Source organism: Biomphalaria glabrata, chromosome 11 (assembly GCF_947242115.1).
Source record: "Biomphalaria glabrata chromosome 11, xgBioGlab47.1, whole genome shotgun sequence".
NCBI classification, from domain to species: domain Eukaryota; kingdom Metazoa; phylum Mollusca; class Gastropoda; family Planorbidae; genus Biomphalaria; species Biomphalaria glabrata.
In genome coordinates, this window is record NC_074721.1 from 37,244,942 (window position 1) to 37,267,341 (window position 22,400).

General features: G+C 28.4%; 1 long non-coding RNA gene across 1 annotated transcript; it reads right to left on the bottom strand.

The window, feature by feature from the left end:
• Positions 1-17,642: 17,642 nt before the first annotated feature.
• Positions 17,643-21,773, bottom strand: LOC106050975 (uncharacterized). Its single transcript, XR_001214783.2, has 2 exons — positions 21,498-21,773; positions 17,643-17,742 (listed from the first exon to the last, which is right to left on the bottom strand). It is a non-coding gene; the product is annotated as an uncharacterized LOC106050975 (long non-coding RNA).
• Positions 21,774-22,400: the final 627 nt, after the last annotated feature.

Sequence of the window (22,400 nt, forward strand, 5' to 3'; positions counted from 1 at the left end):
TTGCGATTTTAATATTCTGGATTTTCAGGAACCCCCTGAATATATCAATCTCTATTGGGTTATTAAATTTATGTGTGCAAAAAGTGGATGGTTTGTGTGTTGATTGCAAAAAAGTTTCACTAACTGTAGACCACAAAAAAATATGACGTTTGAGGAGTTTACATTAGCCTTAACAAAGATTAAAAAGTCTGGAATGGGTATATAACAAAAAACTTTAGGTTAACAAGAAAAAGGTTTAAAAGAAATATATGCACATTACTAAATTGTTTAAAAACTGGCTACAATAAATTTTCTGCTACAATTTTAGAAATCAAAAAGAAAAATGGTATGATTAATAACTAAAAATAATTTTCCTACTTCTGTCTGTTTAACTTTCAAAAATTGTAAAAAAAATTGACATGTAATTTAAAAATGTCAATAAAACATGTTAATTCTATAAATTTTTAAAACTAACTATAGATGCTTACCTGTAAACTTTGTGACAGGTAGGGTTGTCTGGCTATCTGTATCAGTTCTGTCTGCTTAAAATACATAACAAATGAAAAGTTTTTGTACTAATGAGATTACATATTTTTATATTCATTAATTTGGAGTATATAAAATATGAAGAGATGGGGCAAATCGGATAATTCGCTAAATATTTACTTTTGAACTGAATGGTATTGTGATGAAATCATACTATTAATTGCGATTTTAATATTCTGGATTTTCAGGAACCCCCTGAATATATCAATCTCTATTGGGTTATTAAATTTATGTGTGCAAAAAGTGGATGGTTTGTGTGTTGATTGCAAAAAAGTTTCACTAACTGTAGACCACAAAAAAATATAACGTTTGAGGAGTTTACATTAGCCTTAACAAAGATTAAAAAGTCTGGAATGGGTATATAACAAAAAACTTTAGGTTAACAAGAAAAAGGTTTAAAAGAAATATATGCACATTACTAAATTGTTTAAAAACTGGCTACAATAAATTTTCTGCTACAATTTTAGAAATCAAAAAGAAAAATGGTATGATTAATAACTAAAAATAATTTTCCTACTTCTGTCTGTTTAACTTTCAAAAATTGTAAAAAAAATTGACATGTAATTTAAAAATGTCAATAAAACATGTTAATTCTATAAATTTTTAAAACTAACTATAGATGCTTACCTGTAAACTTTGTGACAGGTAGGGTTGTCTGGCTATCTGTATCAGTTCTGTCTGCTTAAAATACATAACAAATGAAAAGTTTTTGTACTAATGAGATTACATATTTTTATATTCATTAATTGGGAGTATATAAAATATGAAGAGATGGGGCAAATCGGATAATTCGCTAAATATTTACTTTTGAACTGAATGGTATTGTGATGAAATCATACTATTAATTGCGATTTTAATATTCTGGATTTTCAGGAACCCCCTGAATATATCAATCTCTATTGGGTTATTAAATTTATGTGTGCAAAAAGTGGATGGTTTGTGTGTTGATTGCAAAAAAGTTTCACTAACTGTAGACCACAAAAAAATATGACGTTTGAGGAGTTTACATTAGCCGTAAGAAAGATTAAAAAGTCTGGAATGGGTATATAACAAAAAACTTTAGGTTAACAAGAAAAAAGGTTTTAAAGAAATACATGCACATTACTAAATTGTTTAAAAGCTGGCTACAATAAATTTTCTGCTAGAATTTTAGAAATCAAAAAGAAAAATGGTATGATTAATAACTAAAAATAATTTTCCTACTTCTGTCTGTTTAACTTTCAAAAATTGTAAAAAAAATTGACATGTAATTTAAAAATGTGAATAAAACATGTTAATTCTATAAATTTTTAAAACTAACTATAGATGCTTACCTGTAAACTTTGTGACAGGTAGGGTTGTCTGGCTATCTGTATCAGTTCTGTCTGCTTAAAATACATAACAAATGAAAAGTTTTTGTACTAATGAGATTACATATTTTTATATTCATTAATTGGGAGTATATAAAATATGAAGAGATGGGGCAAATCGGATAATTCGCTAAATATTTACTTTTGAACTGAATGGTATTGTGATGAAATCATACTATTAATTGCGATTTTAATATTCTGGATTTTCAGGAACCCCCTGAATATATCAATCTCTATTGGGTTATTAAATTTATGTGTGCAAAAAGTGGATGGTTTGTGTGTTGATTGCAAAAAAGTTTCACTAACTGTAGACCACAAAAAAATATGACGTTTGAGGAGTTTACATTAGCCGTAACAAAGATTTAAAAAAGTCTGGAATGGGTATATAACAAAAAACTTTAGGTTAACAAGAAAAAAGGTTTAAAAGAAATATATGCACATTACTAAATTGTTTAAAAGCTGGCTACAATAAAATTTCTGCTAGAATTTTAGAAATCAAAAAAAAAAAATGGTATGATTAATAACTAAAAATAATTTTCCTACTTCTGTCTGTTTAACTTTCAAAAATTGTAAAAAAAATTGACATGTAATTTAAAAATGTGAATAAAACATGTTAATTCTATAAATTTTTAAAACTAACTATAGATGCTTACCTGTAAACTTTGTGACAGGTAGGGTTGTCTGGCTATCTGTATCAGTTCTGTCTGCTTAAAATACATAACAAATGAAAAGTTTTTGTACTAATGAGATTACATATTTTTATATTCATTAAATGGGAGTATATAAAATATGAAGAGATGGGGCAAATCGGATAATTCGTTAAATATTTACTTTTGAACTGAATGGTATTGTGATGAAATCATACTATTAATTGCGATTTTAATATTCTGGATTTTCAGGAACCCCCTGAATATATCAATCTCTATTGGGTTATTAAATTTATGTGTGCAAAAAGTGGATGGTTTGTGTGTTGATTGCAAAAAAGTTTCACTAACTGTAGACCACAAAAAAATATGACGTTTGAGGAGTTTACATTAGCCGTAAGAAAGATTAAAAAGTCTGGAATGGGTATATAACAAAAAACTTTAGGTTAACAAGAAAAAAGGTTTTAAAGAAATACATGCACATTACTAAATTGTTTAAAAGCTGGCTACAATAAATTTTCTGCTAGAATTTTAGAAATCAAAAAGAAAAATGGTATGATTAATAACTAAAAATAATTTTCCTACTTCTGTCTGTTTAACTTTCAAAAATTGTAAATAAAAATGACATGTAATTTAAAAATGTGAATAAAACATGTTAATTCTATAAATTTTTAAAACTAACTATAGATGCTTACCTGTAAACTTTGTGACAGGTAGGGTTGTCTGGCTATCTGTATCAGTTCTGTCTGCTTAAAATACATAACAAATGAAAAGTGTTTGTACTAATGAGATTACATATTTTTATATTCATTAATTGGGAGTATATAAAATATGAAGAGATGGGGCAAATCGGATAATTCGCTAAATATTTACTTTTGAACTGAATGGTATTGTGATGAAATCATACTATTAATTGCGATTTTAATATTCTGGATTTTCAGGAACCCCCTGAATATATCAATCTCTATTGGGTTATTAAATTTATGTGTGCAAAAAGTGGATGGTTTGTGTGTTGATTGCAAAAAAGTTTCACTAACTGTAGACCACAAAAAAATATGACGTTTGAGGAGTTTACATTAGCCGTAACAAAGATTTTAAAAAGTCTGGAATGGGTATATAACAAAAAACTTTAGGTTAACAAGAAAAAAGGTTTAAAAGAAATATATGCACATTACTAAATTGTTTAAAAGCTGGCTACAATAAAATTTCTGCTAGAATTTTAGAAATCAAAAAAAAAAAATGGTATGATTAATAACTAAAAATAATTTTCCTACTTCTGTCTGTTTAACTTTCAAAAATTGTAAAAAAAATTGACATGTAATTTAAAAATGTGAATAAAACATGTTAATTCTATAAATTTTTAAAACTAACTATAGATGCTTACCTGTAAACTTTGTGACAGGTAGGGTTGTCTGGCTATCTGTATCAGTTCTGTCTGCTTAAAATACATAACAAATGAAAAGTTTTTGTACTAATGAGATTACATATTTTTATATTCATTAATTGGGAGTATATAAAATATGAAGAGATGGGGCAAATCGGATAATTCGTTAAATATTTACTTTTGAACTGAATGGTATTGTGATGAAATCATACTATTAATTGCGATTTTAATATTCTGGATTTTCAGGAACCCCCTGAATATATCAATCTCTATTGGGTTATTAAATTTATGTGTGCAAAAAGTGGATGGTTTGTGTGTTGATTGCAAAAAAGTTTCACTAACTGTAGACCACAAAAAAATATGACGTTTGAGGAGTTTACATTAGCCGTAAAAAAGATTAAAAAGTCTGGAATGGGTATATAACAAAAAACTTTAGGTTAACAAGAAAAAAGGTTTAAAAGAAATATATGCACATTACTAAATTGTTTAAAAGCTGGCTACAATAAAATTTCTGCTAGAATTTTAGAAATCAAAAAGAAAAATGGTATGATTAATAACTAAAAATAATTTTCCTAATTCTGTCTGTTTAACTTTCAAAAATTGTAAAAAAAATTGACATGTAATTTAAAAATGTGAATAAAACATGTTAATTCTATAAATTTTTAAAACTAACTATAGATGCTTACCTGTAAACTTTGTGACAGGTAGGGTTGTCTGGCTATCTGTATCAGTTCTGTCTGCTTAAAATACATAACAAATGAAAAGTTTTTGTACTAATTAGATTACATATTTTTATATTCATTAATTGGGAGTATATAAAATATGAAGAGATGGGGCAAATCGGATAATTCGCTAAATATTTACTTTTGAACTGAATGGTATTGTGATGAAATCATACTATTAATTGCGATTTTAATATTCTGGATTTTCAGGAACCCCCTATATATATTAATCTCTATTGGGTTATTAAATTTATGTGTGCAAAAAGTGGATGGTTTGTGTGTTGATTGCAAAAAAGTTTCACTAACTGTAGACCACAAAAAAATATGACGTTTGAGGAGTTTACATTAGCCGTAAGAAAGATTAAAAAGTCTGGAATGGGTATATAACAAAAAACTTTAGGTTAACAAGAAAAAAGGTTTTAAAGAAATACATGCACATTACTAAATTGTTTAAAAGCTGGCTACAATAAATTTTCTGCTAGAATTTTAGAAATCAAAAAGAAAAATGGTATGATTAATAACTAAAAATAATTTTCCTACTTCTGTCTGTTTAACTTTCAAAAATTGTAAAAAAAAATGACATGTAATTTAAAAATGTGAATAAAACATGTTAATTCTATAAATTTTTAAAACTAACTATAGATGCTTACCTGTAAACTTTGTGACAGGTAGGGTTGTCTGGCTATCTGTATCAGTTCTGTCTGCTTAAAATACATAACAAATGAAAAGTGTTTGTACTAATGAGATTACATATTTTTATATTCATTAATTGGGAGTATATAAAATATGAAGAGATGGGGCAAATCGGATAATTCGCTAAATATTTACTTTTGAACTGAATGGTATTGTGATGAAATCATACTATTAATTGCGATTTTAATATTCTGGATTTTCAGGAACCCCCTGAATATATCAATCTCTATTGGGTTATTAAATTTATGTGTGCAAAAAGTGGATGGTTTGTGTGTTGATTGCAAAAAAGTTTCACTAACTGTAGACCACAAAAAAATATGACGTTTGAGGAGTTTACATTAGCCGTAAGAAAGATTAAAAAGTCTGGAATGGGTATATAACAAAAAACTTTAGGTTAACAAGAAAAAAGGTTTTAAAGAAATACATGCACATTACTAAATTGTTTAAAAGCTGGCTACAATAAATTTTCTGCTAGAATTTTAGAAATCAAAAAGAAAAATGGTATGATTAATAACTAAAAATAATTTTCCTACTTCTGTCTGTTTAACTTTCAAAAATTGTAAAAAAAAATGACATGTAATTTAAAAATGTGAATAAAACATGTTAATTCTATAAATTTTTAAAACTAACTATAGATGCTTACCTGTAAACTTTGTGACAGGTAGGGTTGTCTGGCTATCTGTATCAGTTCTGTCTGCTTAAAATACATAACAAATGAAAAGTGTTTGTACTAATGAGATTACATATTTTTATATTCATTAATTGGGAGTATATAAAATATGAAGAGATGGGGCAAATCGGATAATTCACTAAATATTTACTTTTGAACTGAATGGTATTGTGATGAAATCATACTATTAATTGCGATTTTAATATTCTGGATTTTCAGGAACCCCCTGAATATATCAATCTCTATTGGGTTATTAAATTAATGTGTGCAAAAAGTGGATGGTTTGTGTGTTGATTGCAAAAAAGTTTCACTAACTGTAGACCACAAAAAAATATGACGTTTGAGGAGTTTACATTAGCCGTAACAAAGATTTAAAAAAGTCTGGAATGGGTATATAACAAAAAACTTTAGGTTAACAAGAAAAAAGGTTTAAAAGAAATATATGCACATTACTAAATTGTTTAAAAGCTGGCTACAATAAATTTTCTGCTAGAATTTTAGAAATCAAAAAGAAAAATGGTATGATTAATAACTAAAAATAATTTTCCTACTTCTGTCTGTTTAACTTTCAAAAATTGTAAAAAAAATTGACATGTAATTTAAAAATGTGAATAAAACATGTTAATTCTATAAATTTTTAAAACTAACTATAGATGCTTACCTGTAAACTTTGTGACAGGTAGGGTTGTCTGGCTATCTGTATCAGTTCTGTCTGCTTAAAATACATAACAAATGAAAAGTTTTTGTACTAATGAGATTACATATTTTTATATTCATTAATTGGGAGTATATAAAATATGAAGAGATGGGGCAAATCGGATAATTCGCTAAATATTTACTTTTGAACTGAATGGTATTGTGATGAAATCATACTATTAATTGCGATTTTAATATTCTGGATTTTCAGGAACCCCCTGAATATATCAATCTCTATTGGGTTATTAAATTTATGTGTGCAAAAAGTGGATAGTTTGTGTGTTGATTGCAAAAAAGTTTCACTAACTGTAGACCACAAAAAAATATGACGTTTGAGGAGTTTACATTAGCCGTAAAAAAGATTAAAAAGTCTGGAATGGGTATATAACAAAAAACTTTAGGTTAACAAGAAAAAAGGTTTTAAAGAAATACATGCACATTGCTAAATTGTTTAAAAGCTGGCTACAATAAATTTTCTGCTAGAATTTTAGAAATCAAAAAGAAAAATGGTATGATTAATAACTAAAAATAATTTTCCTACTTCTGTCTGTTTAACTTTCAAAAATTGTAAAAAAAAATGACATGTAATTTAAAAATGTGAATAAAACATGTTAATTCTATAAATTTTTAAAACTAACTATAGATGCTTACCTGTAAACTTTGTGACAGGTAGGGTTGTCTGGCTATCTGTATCAGTTCTGTCTGCTTAAAATACATAACAAATGAAAAGTGTTTGTACTAATGAGATTACATATTTTTATATTCATTAATTGGGAGTATATAAAATATGAAGAGATGGGGCAAATCGGATAATTCGCTAAATATTTACTTTTGAACTGAATGGTATTGTGATGAAATCATACTATTAATTGCGATTTTAATATTCTGGATTTTCAGGAACCCCCTGAATATATCAATCTCTATTGGGTTATTAAATTTATGTGTGCAAAAAGTGGATGGTTTGTGTGTTGATTGCAAAAAAGTTTCACTAACTGTAGACCACAAAAAAATATGACGTTTGAGGAGTTTACATTAGCCGTAACAAAGATTTTAAAAAGTCTGGAATGGGTATATAACAAAAAACTTTAGGTTAACAAGAAAAAAGGTTTAAAAGAAATATATGCACATTACTAAATTGTTTAAAAGCTGGCTACAATAAAATTTCTGCTAGAATTTTATAAATCAAAAAAAAAAAATGGTATGATTAATAACTAAAAATAATTTTCCTACTTCTGTCTGTTTAACTTTCAAAAATTGTAAAAAAAATTGACATGTAATTTAAAAATGTGAATAAAACATGTTAATTCTATAAATTTTTAAAACTAACTATAGATGCTTACCTGTAAACTTTGTGACAGGTAGGGTTGTCTGGCTATCTGTATCAGTTCTGTCTGCTTAAAATACATAACAAATGAAAAGTTTTTGTACTAATGAGATTACATATTTTTATATTCATTAATTGGGAGTATATAAAATATGAAGAGATGGGGCAAATCGGATAATTCGTTAAATATTTACTTTTGAACTGAATGGTATTGTGATGAAATCATACTATTAATTGCGATTTTAATATTCTGGATTTTCAGGAACCCCCTGAATATATCAATCTCTATTGGGTTATTAAATTTATGTGTGCAAAAAGTGGATGGTTTGTGTGTTGATTGCAAAAAAGTTTCACTAACTGTAGACCACAAAAAAATATGACGTTTGAGGAGTTTACATTAGCCGTAAAAAAGATTAAAAAGTCTGGAATGGGTATATAACAAAAAACTTTAGGTTAACAAGAAAAAAGGTTTAAAAGAAATATATGCACATTACTAAATTGTTTAAAAGCTGGCTACAATAAAATTTCTGCTAGAATTTTAGAAATCAAAAAGAAAAATGGTATGATTAATAACTAAAAATAATTTTCCTACTTCTGTCTGTTTAACTTTCAAAAATTGTAAAAAAAATTGACATGTAATTTAAAAATGTGAATAAAACATGTTAATTCTATAAATTTTTAAAACTAACTATAGATGCTTACCTGTAAACTTTGTGACAGGTAGGGTTGTCTGGCTATCTGTATCAGTTCTGTCTGCTTAAAATACAAAACAAATGAAAAGTTTTTGTACTAATGAGATTACATATTTTTATATTCATTAATTGGGAGTATATAAAATATTAAGAGATGGGGCAAATCGGATAATTCGCTAAATATTTACTTTTGAACTAAATGGTATTGTGATGAAATCATACTATTAATTGCGATTTTAATATTCTGGATTTTCAAGAACCCCCTGAATATATCAATCTCTATTGGGTTATTAAATTTATGTGTGCAAAAAGTGGATGGTTTGTGTGTTGATTGCAAAAAAGTTTCACTAACTGTAGACCACAAAAAAATATGACGTTTGAGGAGTTTACATTAGCCTTAACAAAGATTAAAAAGTCTGGAATGGGTATATAACAAAAAACTTTAGGTTAACAAGAAAAAGTTTTAAAAGAAATATATGCACATTACTAAATTGTTTAAAAACTGGCTACAATAAATTTTCTGCTACAATTTTAGAAATCAAAAAGAAAAATGGTATGATTAATAACTAAAAATAATTTTCCTACTTCTGTCTGTTTAACTTTCAAAAATTGTAAAAAAAAATTGACATGTAATTTAAAAATGTGAATAAAACATGTTAATTCTATAAATTTTTAAAACTAACTATAGATGCTTACCTGTAAACTTTGTGACAGGTAGGGTTGTCTGGCTATCTGTATCAGTTCTGTCTGCTTAAAATACATAACAAATGAAAAGTTTTTGTACTACTAATGAGATTACATATTTTTATATTCATTAATTGGGAGTATATAAAATATGAAGAGATGGGGCAAATCGGATAATTCGCTAAATATTTACTTTTGAACTGAATGGTATTGTGATGAAATCATACTATTAATTGCGATTTTAATATTCTGGATTTTCAGGAACCCCCTGAATATATCAATCTCTATTGGGTTATTAAATTTATGTGTGCAAAAAGTGGATGGTTTGTGTGTTGATTGCAAAAAAGTTTCACTAACTGTAGACCACAAAAAAATATGACGTTTGAGGAGTTTACATTAGCCGTAACAAAGATTTAAAAAAGTCTGGAATGGGTATATAACAAAAAACTTTAGGTTAACAAGAAAAAAGGTTTAAAAGAAATATATGCACATTACTAAATTGTTTAAAAACTGGCTACAATAAATTTTCTGCTACAATTTTAGAAATCAAAAAGAAAAATGGTATGATTAATAACTAAAAATAATTTTCCTACTTCTGTCTGTTTAACTTTCAAAAATTGTAAAAAAAATTGACATGTAATTTAAAAATGTCAATAAAACATGTTAATTCTATAAATTTTTAAAACTAACTATAGATGCTTACCTGTAAACTTTGTGACAGGTAGGGTTGTCTGGCTATCTGTATCAGTTCTGTCTGCTTAAAATACATAACAAATGAAAAGTTTTTGTACTAATGAGATTACATATTTTTATATTCATTAATTGGGAGTATATAAAATATGAAGAGATGGGGCAAATCGGATAATTCGCTAAATATTTACTTTTGAACTGAATGGTATTGTGATGAAATCATACTATTAATTGCGATTTTAATATTCTGGATTTTCAGGAACCCCCTGAATATATCAATCTCTATTGGGTTATTAAATTTATGTGTGCAAAAAGTGGATGGTTTGTGTGTTGATTGCAAAAAAGTTTCACTAACTGTAGACCACAAAAAAATATGACGTTTGAGGAGTTTACATTAGCCTTAACAAAGATTAAAAAGTCTGGAATGGGTATATAACAAAAAACTTTAGGTTAACAAGAAAAAGGTTTAAAAGAAATATATGCACATTACTAAATTGTTTAAAAACTGGCTACAATAAATTTTCTGCTACAATTTTAGAAATCAAAAAGAAAAATGGTATGATTAATAACTAAAAATAATTTTCCTACTTCTGTCTGTTTAACTTTCAAAAATTGTAAAAAAAATTGACATGTAATTTAAAAATGTCAATAAAACATGTTAATTCTATAAATTTTTAAAACTAACTATAGATGCTTACCTGTAAACTTTGTGACAGGTAGGGTTGTCTGGCTATCTGTATCAGTTCTGTCTGCTTAAAATACATAACAAATGAAAAGTTTTTGTACTAATGAGATCACATATTTTTATATTCATTAATTGGGAGTATATAAAATATGAAGAGATGGGGCAAATCGGATAATTCGCTAAATATTTACTTTTGAACTGAATGGTATTGTGATGAAATCATACTATTAATTGCGATTTTAATATTCTGGATTTTCAGGAACCCCCTGAATATATCAATCTCTATTGGGTTATTAAATTTATGTGTGCAAAAAGTGGATGGTTTGTGTGTTGATTGCAAAAAAGTTTCACTAACTGTAGACCACAAAAAAATATGACGTTTGAGGAGTTTACATTAGCCTTAACAAAGATTAAAAAGTCTGGAATGGGTATATAACAAAAAACTTTAGGTTAACAAGAAAAAGGTTTAAAAGAAATATATGCACATTACTAAATTGTTTAAAAACTGGCTACAATAAATTTTCTGCTACAATTTTAGAAATCAAAAAGAAAAATGGTATGATTAATAACTAAAAATAATTTTCCTACTTCTGTCTGTTTAACTTTCAAAAATTGTAAAAAAAATTGACATGTAATTTAAAAATGTCAATAAAACATGTTAATTCTATAAATTTTTAAAACTAACTATAGATGCTTACCTGTAAACTTTGTGACAGGTAGGGTTGTCTGGCTATCTGTATCAGTTCTGTCTGCTTAAAATACATAACAAATGAAAAGTTTTTGTACTAATGAGATTACATATTTTTATATTCATTAATTGGGAGTATATAAAATATGAAGAGATGGGGCAAATCGGATAATTCGCTAAATATTTACTTTTGAACTAAATGGTATTGTGATGAAATCATACTATTAATTGCGATTTTAATATTCTGGATTTTCAGGAACCCCCTGAATATATCAATCTCTATTGGGTTATTAAATTTATGTGTGCAAAAAGTGGATGGTTTGTGTGTTGATTGCAAAAAAGTTTCACTAACTGTAGACCACAAAAAAATATGACGTTTGAGGAGTTTACATTAGCCTTAACAAAGATTAAAAAGTCTGGAATGGGTATATAACAAAAAACTTTAGGTTAACAAGAAAAAGGTTTAAAAGAAATATATGCACATTACTAAATTGTTTAAAAACTGGCTACAATAAATTTTCTGCTACAATTTTAGAAATCAAAAAGAAAAATGGTATGATTAATAACTAAAAATAATTTTCCTACTTCTGTCTGTTTAACTTTCAAAAATTGTAAAAAAAATTGACATGTAATTTAAAAATGTCAATAAAACATGTTAATTCTATAAATTTTTAAAACTAACTATAGATGCTTACCTGTAAACTTTGTGACAGGTAGGGTTGTCTGGCTATCTGTATCAGTTCTGTCTGCTTAAAATACATAACAAATGAAAAGTTTTTGTACTAATGAGATTACATATTTTTATATTCATTAATTGGGAGTATATAAAATATGAAGAGATGGGGCAAATCGGATAATTCGCTAAATATTTACTTTTGAACTGAATGGTATTGTGATGAAATCATACTATTAATTGCGATTTTAATATTCTGGATTTTCAGGAACCCCCTGAATATATCAATCTCTATTGGGTTATTAAATTTATGTGTGCAAAAAGTGGATGGTTTGTGTGTTGATTGCAAAAAAGTTTCACTAACTGTAGACCACAAAAAAATATGACGTTTGAGGAGTTTACATTAGCCGTAAGAAAGATTAAAAAGTCTGGAATGGGTATATAACAAAAAACTTTAGGTTAACAAGAAAAAAGGTTTTAAAGAAATACATGCACATTACTAAATTGTTTAAAAGCTGGCTACAATAAAATTTCTGCTAGAATTTTAGAAATCAAAAAGAAAAATGGTATGATTAATAACTAAAAATAATTTTCCTACTTCTGTCTGTTTAACTTTCAAAAATTGTAAAAAAAATTGACATGTAATTTAAAAATGTCAATAAAACATGTTAATTCTATAAATTTTTAAAACTAACTATAGATGCTTACCTGTAAACTTTGTGACAGGTAGGGTTGTCTGGCTATCTGTATCAGTTCTGTCTGCTTAAAATACATAACAAATGAAAAGTTTTTGTACTAATGAGATTACATATTTTTATATTCATTAATTGGGAGTATATAAAATATGAAGAGATGGGGCAAATCGGATAATTCGCTAAATATTTACTTTTGAACTGAATGGTATTGTGATGAAATTATACTATTAATTGCGATTTTAATATTCTGGATTTTCAGGAACCCCCTGAATATATCAATCTCTATTGGGTTATTAAATTTATGTGTGCAAAAAGTGGATGGTTTGTGTGTTGATTGCAAAAAAGTTTCACTAACTGTAGACCACAAAAAAATATGACGTTTGAGGAGTTTACATTAGCCGTAACAAAGATTAAAAAGTCTGGAATGGGTATATAACAAAAAACTTTAGGTTAACAAGAAAAAAGGTTTAAAAGAAATATATGCACATTACTAAATTGTTTAAAAACTGGCTACAATAAATTTTCTGCTACAATTTTAGAAATCAAAAAGAAAAATGGTATGATTAATAACTAAAAATAATTTTCCTACTTCTGTCTGTTTAACTTTCAAAAATTGTAAAAAAAATTGACATGTAATTTAAAAATGTCAATAAAACATGTTAATTCTATAAATTTTTAAAACTAACTATAGATGCTTACCTGCAAACTTTGTGACAGGTAGGGTTGTCTGGCTATCTGTATCAGTTCTGTCTGCTTAAAATACATAACAAATGAAAAGTTTTTGTACTAATGAGATTACATATTTTTATATTCATTAATTGGGAGTATATAAAATATGAAGAGATGGGGCAAATCGGATAATTCGCTAAATATTTACTTTTGAACTGAATGGTATTGTGATGAAATCATACTATTAATTGCGATTTTAATATTCTGGATTTTCAGGAACCCCCTGAATATATCAATCTCTATTGGGTTATTAAATTTATGTGTGCAAAAAGTGGATGGTTTGTGTGTTGATTGCAAAAAAGTTTCACTAACTGTAGACCACAAAAAAATATGACGTTTGAGGAGTTTACATTAGCCTTAACAAAGATTAAAAAGTCTGGAATGGGTATATAACAAAAAACTTTAGGTTAACAAGAAAAAGGTTTAAAAGAAATATATGCACATTACTAAATTGTTTAAAAACTGGCTACAATAAATTTTCTGCTACAATTTTAGAAATCAAAAAGAAAAATGGTATGATTAATAACTAAAAATAATTTTCCTACTTCTGTCTGTTTAACTTTCAAAAATTGTAAAAAAAATTGACATGTAATTTAAAAATGTCAATAAAACATGTTAATTCTATAAATTTTTAAAACTAACTATAGATGCTTACCTGTAAACTTTGTGACAGGTAGGGTTGTCTGGCTATCTGTATCAGTTCTGTCTGCTTAAAATACATAACAAATGAAAAGTTTTTGTACTAATGAGATTACATATTTTTATATTCATTAATTGGGAGTATATAAAATATGAAGAGATGGGGCAAATCGGATAATTCGCTAAATATTTACTTTTGAACTGAATGGTATTGTGATGAAATCATACTATTAATTGCGATTTTAATATTCTGGATTTTCAGGAACCCCCTGAATATATCAATCTCTATTGGGTTATTAAATTTATGTGTGCAAAAAGTGGATGGTTTGTGTGTTGATTGCAAAAAAGTTTCACTAACTGTAGACCACAAAAAAATATGACGTTTGAGGAGTTTACATTAGCCTTAACAAAGATTAAAAAGTCTGGAATGGGTATATAACAAAAAACTTTAGGTTAACAAGAAAAAAGGTTTAAAAGAAATATATGCACATTACTAAATTGTTTAAAAACTGGCTACAATAAATTTTCTGCTACAATTTTAGAAATCAAAAAGAAAAATGGTATGATTAATAACTAAAAATAATTTTCCTACTTCTGTCTGTTTAACTTTCAAAAATTGTAAAAAAAATTGACATGTAATTTAAAAATGTCAATAAAACATGTTAATTCTATAAATTTTTAAAACTAACTATAGATGCTTACCTGTAAACTTTGTGACAGGTAGGGTTGTCTGGCTATCTGTATCAGTTCTGTCTGCTTAAAATACATAACAAATGAAAAGTTTTTGTACTAATGAGATTACATATTTTTATATTCATTAATTGGGAGTATATAAAATATGAAGAGATGGGGCAAATCGGATAATTCGCTAAATATTTACTTTTGAACTGAATGGTATTGTGATGAAATCATACTATTAATTGCGATTTTAATATTCTGGATTTTCAGGAACCCCCTGAATATATCAATCTCTATTGGGTTATTAAATTTATGTGTGCAAAAAGTGGATGGTTTGTGTGTTGATTGCAAAAAAGTTTCACTAACTGTAGACCACAAAAAAATATGACGTTTAAGGAGTTTACATTAGCCTTAACAAAGATTAAAAAGTCTGGAATGGGTATATAACAAAAAACTTTAGGTTAACAAGAAAAAGGTTTAAAAGAAATATATGCACATTACTAAATTGTTTAAAAACTGGCTACAATAAATTTTCTGCTACAATTTTAGAAATCAAAAAGAAAAATGGTATGATTAATAACTAAAAATAATTTTCCTACTTCTGTCTGTTTAACTTTCAAAAATTGTAAAAAAAATTGACATGTAATTTAAAAATGTCAATAAAACATGTTAATTCTATAAATTTTTAAAACTAACTATAGATGCTTACCTGTAAACTTTGTGACAGGTAGGGTTGTCTGGCTATCTGTATCAGTTCTGTCTGCTTAAAATACATAACAAATGAAAAGTTTTTGTACTAATGAGATTACATATTTTTATATTCATTAATTGGGAGTATATAAAATATGAAGAGATGGGGCAAATCGGATAATTCGCTAAATATTTACTTTTGAACTGAATGGTATTGTGATGAAATCATACTATTAATTGCGATTTTAATATTCTGGATTTTCAGGAACCCCCTGAATATATCAATCTCTATTGGGTTATTAAATTTATGTGTGCAAAAAGTGGATGGTTTGTGTGTTGATTGCAAAAAAGTTTCACTAACTGTAGACCACAAAAAAATATGACGTTTGAGGAGTTTACATTAGCCTTAACAAAGATTAAAAAGTCTGGAATGGGTATATAACAAAAAACTTTAGGTTAACAAGAAAAAAGGTTTAAAAGAAATATATGCACATTACTAAATTGTTTAAAAACTGGCTACAATAAATTTTCTGCTACAATTTTAGAAATCAAAAAGAAAAATGGTATGATTAATAACTAAAAATAATTTTCCTACTTCTGTCTGTTTAACTTTCAAAAATTGTAAAAAAAATTGACATGTAATTTAAAAATGTCAATAAAACATGTTAATTCTATAAATTTTTAAAACTAACTATAGATGCTTACCTGTAAACTTTGTGACAGGTAGGGTTGTCTGGCTATCTGTATCAGTTCTGTCTGCTTAAAATACATAACAAATGAAAAGTTTTTGTACTAATGAGATTACATATTTTTATATTCATTAATTGGGAGTATATAAAATATGAAGAGATGGGGCAAATCGGATAATTCGCTAAATATTTACTTTTGAACTGAATGGTATTGTGATGAAATCATACTATTAATTGCGATTTTAATATTCTGGATCTTCAGGAACCCCCTGAATATATCAAAGTCTATTAGATTATTGAAATTATGTGTACAAAAAGTGGATGGATTGTGTATTGATTGCAAAAACCATTTCATTAAGCGTAGACCACAAAAAGCATATGATGTTTACAATAGCTCTAACAAAGATTTTTTAAAAGTCTGAAATGGTTATACAATGAAAATATAAAGTTAACAAGAAAAAAGTTTAATAGAAATATATATGCACATTACTAAAATATTTAAAAGCTGATTACAATAAAATTTCTGCTAGAATTTTAAAACATCAATATATAAAATGGTATAATAAATAAGAATTATTTTTTTTCATACTTCTGTCTTTTTAACTATAAAAAGTTGTAATAAATTGACATGTAATTTAAAAAATTGATGGGGTCATGCTAATTCTATACATTTATGACACTGTGAGTATATAAAATTGAGAAGGATGGGACCAGGTTAATAAGTGTCTTCTCATTCTTCTTAGCTGTAACAAAGATAAATAAATAATTAATCCTATCATTTTACTTATATAAAGGCTTTCATTGTTTACATTAAAAAACCTATTTCTTTTATTTCATAATGAATTGTTCAACATCCAGATTTTTTCCTTGAACATGTCACAATTAAGATATGAGGATCCTAGGATGGTTGCTTAAATCTTTTTCTTTTTTTTCCATTCTTTTTCCACATTTTCTATTTGTATGTAATTTTACCTTTGTTATTAATTATGCTTTATAAGCATTTATATATCTATCTATTTATATATACATATGAGAGGGCGAGGGAGAGAGAGAGAGAAAGAGAGAGAACTTGTACAAAGATGGTTCTTAAATTTTATTTTATGGCCAATTAAAACTCTTCTTTTTAGTCAGGCCTACCTTTTCTTATAGGCAAGTACAATTTTTTTACAGAAATAGTTCCATTCTGTTGACTCACATAGCAAGAATAAAAATCAATGTCAGAATTTATCATATTCTTTATGTTGACCCTTATCATATTTTCTGCTTCCTGATATAAATAAGAGAATCGGCTTGGAGAATATGGCTTTGCTGAACAAGTACTAACATCTGATTTGCTAAGAAAACACTGATAAAACAATGTGCTGTTTTTGAACAACAAAGCTTCTGTGGGTACTTCATTTTCCTGAATAGTCCAACTACATTTCAGTGAAATATTATTCTCAACTTGATCAGTTTCTACAAATGAAACAGAAAGGCTTTGGACTCTGACAAAAAGTGATGCAACTGAAAAAAAATTAAACGTGAGTATATATATTTTTTAAAAATCAATTATAAAAAAAAAATAGATAAAGCTATGTTTTTTAACATGATGGAATATAATAATAATAATAATAACTGTGGTGCCACTAGGAAAGTGTAGTCCACAATAAGTGATGCCCAAAATGGAAATAAATGCACTTTTGCAAAAGCAGGCAACTTTTAAATAATGAATGCACAAGTATGCAAGTTTATTATTCGGATCCTGGTCATAATATATTTTATTTTATGTATTTAGGTTTATTTCTTTCTTTCTCTCTCTCTTTTATATTTGTCTTTATATTATATTTTGGTTTACTTATTTTAAAATATTATGTGTTAAAGAAAGGAGAGCAAAGGTAATTTTTTCAAAGGTAAAAATTAGTTGTATTTTCAGTTTGTTCACAACATAAGTATTAATTAAGTAAAGTAACATTATTAATACTTCATTATAGGCCCGTTCCTATTCTCAAGCTCTGAAATGCAGGAAAACAAAAGGTACCCCGGGAACCATACCCATAACAAATCTGGCTGATGGAGCTTTTGATGAACTCTTCATGTTAGGTCTCTCTCACTCCCTATCCCTGCCCTAGACTTCCGCTGTGACTAGCCGGAGTACAAATCAATGGCTGGAATCTAAATAGTATCTTAGCATGCTAGATATGTATGCGGTGTATAGATCAAAACATGAATACTGCAATTTATTTGAGAGTGCTTTGCGCCCATGTAGAGCGCTTTCAGCATATCACTTCATTCCAGCTAGTTTGTTTGTTCTGATAATTGCAAACCTGTTGGAGGCATTACCTGTCATAGGCTGTTTCTTCCAGGCCTGCTAACTGAATAAGAGAAAGCAAACTAAAATTTTGTGATCTAGATGGTTGTGATTAGTAAAAATTTGAGAAACATGGATATAATGTAGGCCTAAAACAGTTTTCTATAAGTCTAATGACTCACAGTACCATCAAAGCTGTCACATCTGGCAACAAAAATCATTGGTACCATTGCAAGGGTAAGCTATTGGATGGTTGAGAATAACTTCAAGAGGAATGAAGGCAAGACAGAAATAATGGGGTTGTTCCAGATTTCTGACCTACTTTTCAAAAAGTCATGGTGGCATTGTTTACAATGGCTAGGCCTTGTTATTTCCAATACTTTTCAACTACTAATGTCATAATATCTTTTAATCAGAATGCATGGGTGTAGCCAGGTTTGGGGGGAGGGGGGATGGATTCTTTCTACCCCCCCCCCATGTGTGTGTGTTTAATACTTTCTTTTCATTATGTTGTTTAGAAAGATAAGCTTGTTTCTCTCAGTTTGGCACAGAAAGCCTATGTCGGTGGAGAGTGTTACTTCTTCCTGGGAAGCATATTTGTGTGATACCTTCAACAATTGCAGCATATATTTTCTTTGGTGCCCTAGGCAATTTCAACAAAGCCCTTGAAACAGCCATTCTTTTTGCCACTGGAGTCTGTAATCCAGTGACAAATGATTTACCAACCTCTGCTGAGTTGACATTTAGTGGACTATTAGCTGGCTGTTTTGTTGTATCTTTGCATTTTCTATTTATCCAGGCTTTTTCATGTGGGCTTAACTTGGCCCTGTATGCAGCTTTTCTCAAACTTTTTTTCTCTCTGCTCTAAAACAGCAGCACATGTTTCAGGTTTTGCTTTCTTTGTTTGTCTACATTTTTCTGTACTTAAAAGAGTAGCTCTTTCTCTCTTTTTTTTCGTGTGTTATGAGTTTCTACATTTAAGTTAATAACGCCAGCAACACACAAAAGATCTGTTACCCCTTTTAAGCAGCACATTGTTCTGGATCAGCTTTTAGTTTTTCCCTGTGTCTTCTACAGTTCCCGTTCATTTCATCCCTGGTCACTTCACCCTCTGTCAGTTCATACCTTGGTCATTTCATCCATGGTCACTTCACCCTCTGTCAGTTCATACCTTGGTCATTTCATCCATGGTCACTTCACCCTCTGTCAGTTCATACCTTGGTCATTTCATCCATGGTCACTTCACCCTATGTCAGTTCATACCTTGGTCATTTTATCCATGGTCACTTCACCCTCTGTCAGTTCATACCTTGGTCATTTCTTCCATGGTCACTTCACCCTCTGTCAGTTCATACCTTGGTCATTTTATCCATGGTCACTTCACCCTCTGTCAGTTCATACCCTGGTCATTTCATCCATGGTCACTTCACCCTCTGTCACTTCACCCCATGTCATTTCATCCTTGGTCACTTCACCCCCTGTCATTTCATCCTTGGTCACTTCATCACTGGTCACTTCACCCCGTGTCATTTCATCCTTGGTCATTTCACCCTCTGTCAGTTCATACCTTGGTCATTTCACCCTCTGTCAGTACATACCCTGGTCATTTCATCCATGGTCACTTCACCCTCTGTCATTTCATACCCTGGTCATTTCATCACTGGTCACTTCACCCCCTGTCATTTCATCCTTGGTCACTTCACCCTCTGTCAGTTCATACCTTGGTCATTTCATCCATGGTCACTTCACCCCCTGTCATTTCATATCCTGGTCATTTCATCCCTGGTCATTTCACCCTCTGTCAGTTCATACCCTGGTCATTTCATACCCTGGTCATTTCATCATCTATTCATTTCAACCTCTAATCCATTAGATATAAATAATAATTAACAATATTTTATACTTTTATTTTTATTGAAATGACAAAAAGAATTGATATTAATTAATAAGAATAGAACATAATGTCAATAAAAATATTAAAAAATGAAAATCTATAGATAGTGAGCCAATTAAAAATTGTTTTTGCGTGTTAATTGAAATAATTAAGATAGGCTAATGCTAGTAGGTACAAAAGACAGTTCTTTGATTCATATTGCTGTACATTATTTGTAATTTCTTGGCCAGTGTTACGTATTTCATAAAAGTCAGCATTTATTAGAATAAATAAAATGTTATATCAGGGTTTGAAATGACATGCTCATATTTAAGTAAGAACGATTGACAAATTAAGTCAAAGATGGACTTTAGGAGATAAGTTATCAGCGGCAAGATCATAAGTATTCTAATTGTTCTCATCTTTCAAAAGATTTCCACTACTTTCACCACAACTTGGACTTTGATGATAAATTTTGAGCCCAGAGCGGCGTGATCATAATTAACAAATCGTAAATTTTATGTATCTCTCAAAAGATTTTCTCTATTTCCACCACACCTTGGCCTTTGATCATAACATCATGCAATATGCGCAGGATAATATTAACCTCCTTAAAACAAACAGAAACAATAACTAAATACAAACTCTGCATTACAATATATCTACTTATTGATATATTATATATTCTTTCATTTCTCAACAAGTTTGATGAGAGTGGGGGGAACACTATTATATACACAATAATATCATGTCAAAAATATCAAAAAGTATACTAAATACTCTTATTTAAATATATGAAATGAGTGCTTAAACTTAAATGCAAAGTCTTAACAGCACAGTTACACAATAACTAAGAAATTATAATTATAGATCTAGAAATTACTATTATCATCATAATGATATCTTTTAAGATCATAGTGACTCATAGTCATTTATATAATATAGTGAATAAGTGATCATACTCATAGTACATACATCATATGCTAAATTATTAGACCTATTGAGGCTACTGTCACTACCTGTACCTCACTACCTAGATCTAATCTATCATTGTTACTAATATTGAGTAATTAGATCTATATAAAATCTAGAGTCTACCTTTACCAAGTCCTAGATATATATAGACATAGATCTATGTAATGTTTATAATTTGATGTTATCAAAAACAAAATCTTCATAATCATAAATCATTGTCACAATTTATTTGTGATAAATTATAGAATAATTTTTAAGTTTCTTCAATAGCAAACATTTGGGTGTGTCTTGGACTAGCGTAGTCATTATGACGTTTTTTTACATCGTAAAAAAAGTAAAAAATAAATGTCTAAATTAGTAAATAAAGCTAAACGCTTGTGATTTCTATGTAAACAAAGGATGGAGAACTCTTTTATAATGAAAAAAACAGTTTCAATGTTGTTAGTTAAAAATTTAGATTTAAAAATGAGACGAAACAAAGGTAGGGCAAGCGTGTAAACCAGTGATTCACAAAGTGGTCTATATAGACCCCCAGGGGACTACGAAGACTTCCAAGGGGTCTACGAAAGTGAAAAAAATAAAGTGGGGGTCTATGAGATGTCTACGGGGGTCTACGATAATAAATGTAATTTAATCATGTTGCGACTTTAATTTTCACATCCCACTAATGTAATTATTTACTAAACTAATCTAAGATTTGTACCTTAGTTAATCCTTTAAATATGTATCATGCTATTCAAACGAAAAATTGTAGAATTTAATTTTAATACTTATTTTACTAGCTTAATTTTGTCTACATGTAACTACTGTTTAACAAAAAGAAAGACTGTACAGCGTTGATTATTTAAAATTGGGATTCATTCTTTCCTTGTCAAATAAGGGATCCTCCAGCGTAATTGGTTTCATATCGTCATAAAACCGCTTATTGGCTGGAGAGGAGCCCATCAAGATGTTCTTGAACCCGGAGTAGGCCTACTAGTGTGATATTTACTTGTGTAGCAGGCTGTGGTTACGTCCTATAGTCCT